Source organism: Trematomus bernacchii, unplaced genomic scaffold (genome assembly GCF_902827165.1).
Source record: "Trematomus bernacchii unplaced genomic scaffold, fTreBer1.1, whole genome shotgun sequence".
NCBI lineage: Eukaryota > Metazoa > Chordata > Actinopteri > Perciformes > Nototheniidae > Trematomus > Trematomus bernacchii.
The window spans coordinates 4,596,179-4,602,190 of NW_022987477.1; positions in this window are offsets into that span (position 1 = coordinate 4,596,179).

Genomic DNA, 6,012 nt, shown 5'->3' on the forward strand with positions numbered 1-6,012 from the left:
ATCTATACTGGAAACAACCACCTCCATATTTCACACCATGCATGACGCACAGGAACAAACAGCAAAACTATAATTATTCCCACACAAACATTGTAGACTTTGCATAATCTTTTTTTCTGCACCTATAAATATCTTAGCAAATGTGAGACACTAATGACTGTACAAGAATGGGTGGGTGAGTTTTATGGAATAGTCAGTTAAAAAAGCTTGTAAAGAGGTTCATTGGGAACTGTACACAGATACATCCCATGAAAGAACCAAGGATATAACACAGAGCATGACCTCACCTCCACCTGCATGTGACCAGGCAGAGGACAAGAGGGCAAATCCTGTTAAGCCTTGAAAAACTGCAAGATCAAAATAAACTGCAAACATATATGATGCTCGCAAACAAGTAAATGTCAAAAAGAGAGAGGGACCTTAACACTAAATGAATTCCATCTCAATCTGTTTGAGATTCAAATGAGAAATTAAATGTTTGTGTTAATTGTTATGTGTTACATTTTCATTAGTTGCAGCAACAAACTAATTACAAGGATGCCTGGCAACATTTTCTAAATAAATGAGGTTTTATGTATTATTTATTTGTATTTATATACTATAAGTGTGGGACATTAAACATGTTGCACATGGGTTTCAAGTCCATTGCCAACATTTAATTGTTTCTTCATTATTTTATGTTGGCTTAATCCATGTATTGATCATACTTTTAAGGAACAAACATAGAGACACACAAGTCATCTGGCTTAGAAATGCATTTACATTTGAAAATATGACACTAATAGCATACAGTAATTGTATTTTCTGTAAAAAATGAATTATTTCCCCAGTTGAATGCTGCTCTAGAAATGTTGGTAAATGCCCACGAGGGGGAAGTGGACTGTGGATTTTATGACAGTGGCAATTGTGTCAATAAAAGTAGATGTATTGCCTGCTGAGCTCCTCCATAAGTAAGTGTTCACAGACTGGGTAAAGTGTCATCACTTCTGCTGGGACAGGAGCATCCTCAGGGCTTTTCTTGTGAAACCATCATCCAGCACTTCTTCCTACACACCACCTCGCTCCACACAGATGTCACTGCGCATTAGTGTGGTGTGTCACCGGTGATGGGAGTTTCCTCCAATAGCAACACATGTTCTGATTTAAATCAATTGCTGGGAGTAATACGATTATATATTTGAACAAGCACAAACACACTCTTTTTGTAAAGGCGTGATTTATACAAAAATATGTCTGTGTGAACATTACTGTAATATTATAATGTACATATTCAATTTTCCTTTTTTATTGGTAGTTCACTGAGAAATAATTAACACAAAATAATGGCAGCAACTATACGGTTCAAAATTAATCTGTGCAAGTGACTTTACATTATTACAATGGAAGCCTAGACACCTAAATAAATTGCTATTGCTATAAAAAGAAAGAGAAAATATTGCGGTGTCTGTGAACTCAGCAAAGAACACTCTTAACGATAGAGACGCAATTTATCGAATTGGCCCATATTCAACTTTTTATTGCAGTCATAGCCCAGGTGAATAATAACAATCAGGGAAAAAGAGCAATGGCAACTTCGGAATAACCTTTGGATTGCAATACATAAAAAAAGGGAAAGCATTTGCCAAAGAGCCAAGATGATCACAGTTTCAGTTCCTGTAATAGCTAACATGTCCATTAACAGACGTGTATACTGTCAAAGTGTCCTTGAGCGGCGACCCAGACCTTAGCATGTACCTTCGCCCAGTGTCAGTTGGTCTTGGTAAGAGCTTTAGCCGCAGTAAATCTGTGGAATGTATGCAAATGAAACTGAGTCAATATTGAGAACACTCAACCCTTCAATTATGCAACCTATGTGAGAGTAATTATGGAGTATATCGTAATTATGGAGTAATTGTAGTCTTTAGTCTTACTGGCCAATGCTTTATACCTTAGATGGTATAACTATAGTATGGTTTGGCTAATTATAATTCCAGCTCTAGATGAGATATGCTTGATTACTGAGGCAAACATGAAATGTGAACGGTGTTTATTTTTTTTTGTATCTTACAGTCTCCTTGCTATGAATCACAGTTTTTCATCTGGTCTTGAAAAACTGCTGACCAAACAACTTGGATGAGGAACCGCTACTCTTTCAGTGCAAAATCAAATAAAGGTACAGCTTAATAAGGTATGGTGTTTACAATCTCCACAGTTTGTATTCAGAGAGAATGGGTCTCAGATTTGCAATACAATAACCCAGCACTGTACCATTGCCAAACTTCTGAAGATGATGGAGCGCTATCAAACACTCAGCGATATTATTAATTCACAGTTGTGTTTGCTACTGAAGTTATTTTGGTATTTCTCTTGCAGTCGATAAATGGGAGACATGTACACACCCACAGCACTAAACAACAATCACAATCTTTCGCAAAATATGTACTTTCTAGATGTTAAACCTACCTGTACTTCAGAAAGCACTTTGTATTTGCCCACTCAGTTCTGGCCTTGAATACACCACTGTTGTGCGCTGACAGTCAATCTTGTATTTCATCTATTTCAACAATAAACTGTTTTTACTGCAAAAAATGCTTTCAGAGATTAATCAGGACCACAATAAACAGCTGCACAACTGGCAGATAAGTAGTCCTGTTAAAGAATTGTGACTCAAACTACAAATGTATTTTCTTCTTTTTTTTTGCAACATAAATGATCACCCTATAAAAGATTGGCATCCCATCATCATGTGATATATCCCCAATGAATTGAAAGCAGCTTGCCTCAGTCAGGCAAGAGGCAGGTGTATGTTGTAAAGCCGCCTGAGTGGAACACATGGATTGGATCATTCCCAAACAATGGATGCCACAGAACCTGCTTTAGCAAGAAAACGTTTTTCATTACGTTGTATGCTTTTAATTCAATCCCATTTTTGAATGTTATTTGCAAATATGTTTCTTAAGAATGTGGCTACAGCGGAAAAAAGAAACAAACTATTAAGAATCCAAAGATTAAGTTCATTTTGGGAGGGCAAAAAAGATAACTACAATAATGCTGAAAAATCACATACGTGAAGGAGAACTTTAAAGGGGACCTATCATGCAAAATGCACTTTGTGATGTCTTTTATACATACAGATTCCATCCGATCTGACGTCAAATCGGCAGCGGACCCACAGAAAGTTGCTATCAGAAACAATGCCTGACGTGTTTTGGACGTAATCTCGTCTTTGTTTACATTAGCAAGCCTCGCTAACACTCAGAGCTAACCTGTACTGGAGAGCACATGTGTTTAAAAAGCAGGAAATAAAAAAAGAACTCCCCTTGTGATAAACCCGCAAGAGAAAAAGCATTTGAGCTCCATACTATTTCAGAAATAATCTTTGACGTGGTTTAGAACAGGATGGCGTTTTATCACAGCTGAATTTAACTTTATCTCCGGCAGAATTCTGATCAGGCATTAGCTCCGCCTCCTCTTCTTTCTTTTTTTTCAAGCCAAGGACCCAAGATCTGCGTTTCTCTAACAGGGCTGCAAAAGAGGGGTTTGATGAGGCATGGCTGCAATGGGTGAACTGTTTGGTATTTTGAAAAAAAAACTTCACAGACATGTTTTGTATAGGTATGGCCCTACAATATATGTTTCAAATATAGCATGATAGGTCCACTTTAAATAATTAATAAAATAGATCAAAAAGAGCTAGAAACAAAACTAGTTGTCCAGAACAAACTTTAGAAACACCATGAATTATGTATACGGCCAAAATCAAAGTTTTACCCGGGAGTATCTTAAAGTTTAAAATGAGAAGAAAATCAATATGATTTGAGAGGAATATGCATGCCTGAGGAAAGGTCAGGGATAATGTAAAAATTGTATTTTTGTTAAAGGGGTGAATATATGGAACTTGAAAGCACACACACAGTAAATGTGAAAAGTACTTCAGCTTTACCTCTTTGCTAGTTTGTAAGGGATCTTCATGTGACCACTAGAAGCAGCAACAGGAGACAGGATTTGGGTTTTCCCTGCTCAGCTAATGTGGTCGTGTCATTGCCAACCGAGAGCTATATATCAATAACCTATCGGCAGCTGCAGTTGTTATGCTAGCACAGCAAACAGTGGGTAGACATCCGCACTTGAGTGTTCCGTTGGGAAGGCGAGGGAAATCAGAAGAGAACTAATCAGCGGCAGCTAGCACTGTGGAGGTGAATGCAAGTGCAAGAAGAAAGTGATGCTGATGGGAGCTGACACTGAGAATTGGGAGAGGATCAGGAGACACCCTTACTTAAGGAAGCTGTTTCCTCAGCCTGGAAAACTTTGATTTAATGTAATGGAGACCTCATCAGGAGGGTACCGAAAGAAAAAGAAAACATGGGAATCAGGAAATTGTTTGCCTGGGAGGCCAGTGAAATTAGGAAGAGAAGATTGGAATGTATCTGTGTGTAGAGAGGAGTAGAACATGTTTGCACTGAAAACATGTTCTATATTTTCAGAAACAGTTGGGTACAATGCTTGTTCTTGTTCTCTGATGTTTGCTCAGAGTTGTTTGGGCTGCGTAACAACAGCTTTATTAACGTCCCAGGGGTGGGGATAGCAGGTAAATTAGTACTAATTCTATGCAGGGATGTACAAATTAGCCTGCTTTTTTCCCAGTGGCTTGTTAGTGAGAAACACCACACACACACTCACAGAGACACACATGTGGCTCCATCCCATACACACAAGGGTATAAGTAAACATGAGAAACCTCCCTTCCCCCAGTCATACATACAACCACAGTACCCGGGCCAACATGCGCACACATGAACAAATACAAACACACACTTCTTCTTAATCTCGCAGCAGCATACACACTGCGCTGCAGAGTGTGAGGAGCTGGCTCGGAATCAGAGGGAGGCTACCTCACCGCTTGTTTCAGATGTTAATTAGTTTGGCCTGTTTGCATTTTTATTAATCTGGTGCAGAGAGTTTGAGCTGATAATCTATGCACGCTGATATCGGGAGATAAAACTTGAGCTTGAATAAGCTTGGCCAGTCAAACTGCTGCTTTTCTTAAATTATTCATCCACAGTTCGGCTCCGAGTGGCGTCCCTTGCATTTCAAATCCCCGTCAACTGACCGTTTATCTGCTCCAGGTACATGTTAGGGACCAATATCAGCTTCTAATAAGGTATCGCTCCCCGTCTCACCCCTCAGCATCAAGCAGCATGATGTATGGTCCCCCACTCCATTCCATTCAGTTGAATTAAACTGCTATATCACTCTCAATAGGCACATACTATATGGAGATGTATTGATATGCATCCAACATGGAGCATGTAATGAGAAGGGATGACAGAGTGCCTGGGATGCATGTGCACCTGCCACAAACTGCCGGCCAAGGCAGCGGGACGAAAGAGGAAGATGAAGACGAACGGAGCACCCCCCCCCTGCTGTGCGGCTGATTTACAAGTTATGGCCTTTTTCTCCTTCACTCCGCTGTCATTGAAAGAAGATTAGATGGGGCAGATTGCTTTAGACATCAAACACCATGCGGTCGATCCGTCATAGCAGTGGCTTTTTAGCGCAGCCTCTTATGTAGAGAGCTTTCTGGATGCATTCACAGTTTGAAAAAAAGGAAACCGTTGTGTGCGTTGCCATCGTCTTCAGCCTCTAACCTCCCTGTTTCTCCATTCCACAGTCAACTGATGCTCACTGGGATGTAAGGGCACTATTTTGTCCCTTAACCCCCCCCCCCTATCCTCCCCCTCCTCCTTTTTCTCCCTGCCTTTGCCTTTCTGCCCGTTTTCTCTCTCCCCTTTTCTTTATCGCTAACTTGTGAATGGCAGCCAATCAGGGGCAGAGTCGCCTCAGCTTCAGCCTCGGTGACATCCACCGCCAGAAGTGATGCACTGCGAGAGAAAGGGAGAGGAGGGGATAGAAAGAGGGAGAGGAGGGGAGGGGATGAGGGGGAGGGAGGGACATAGAAAGAGAGACATAGAGAAAAGAGAGAGAGAGAGGAGATGATAGAAAGAAAGTGTAGAGGAGGAAAGGGAGAGAAGC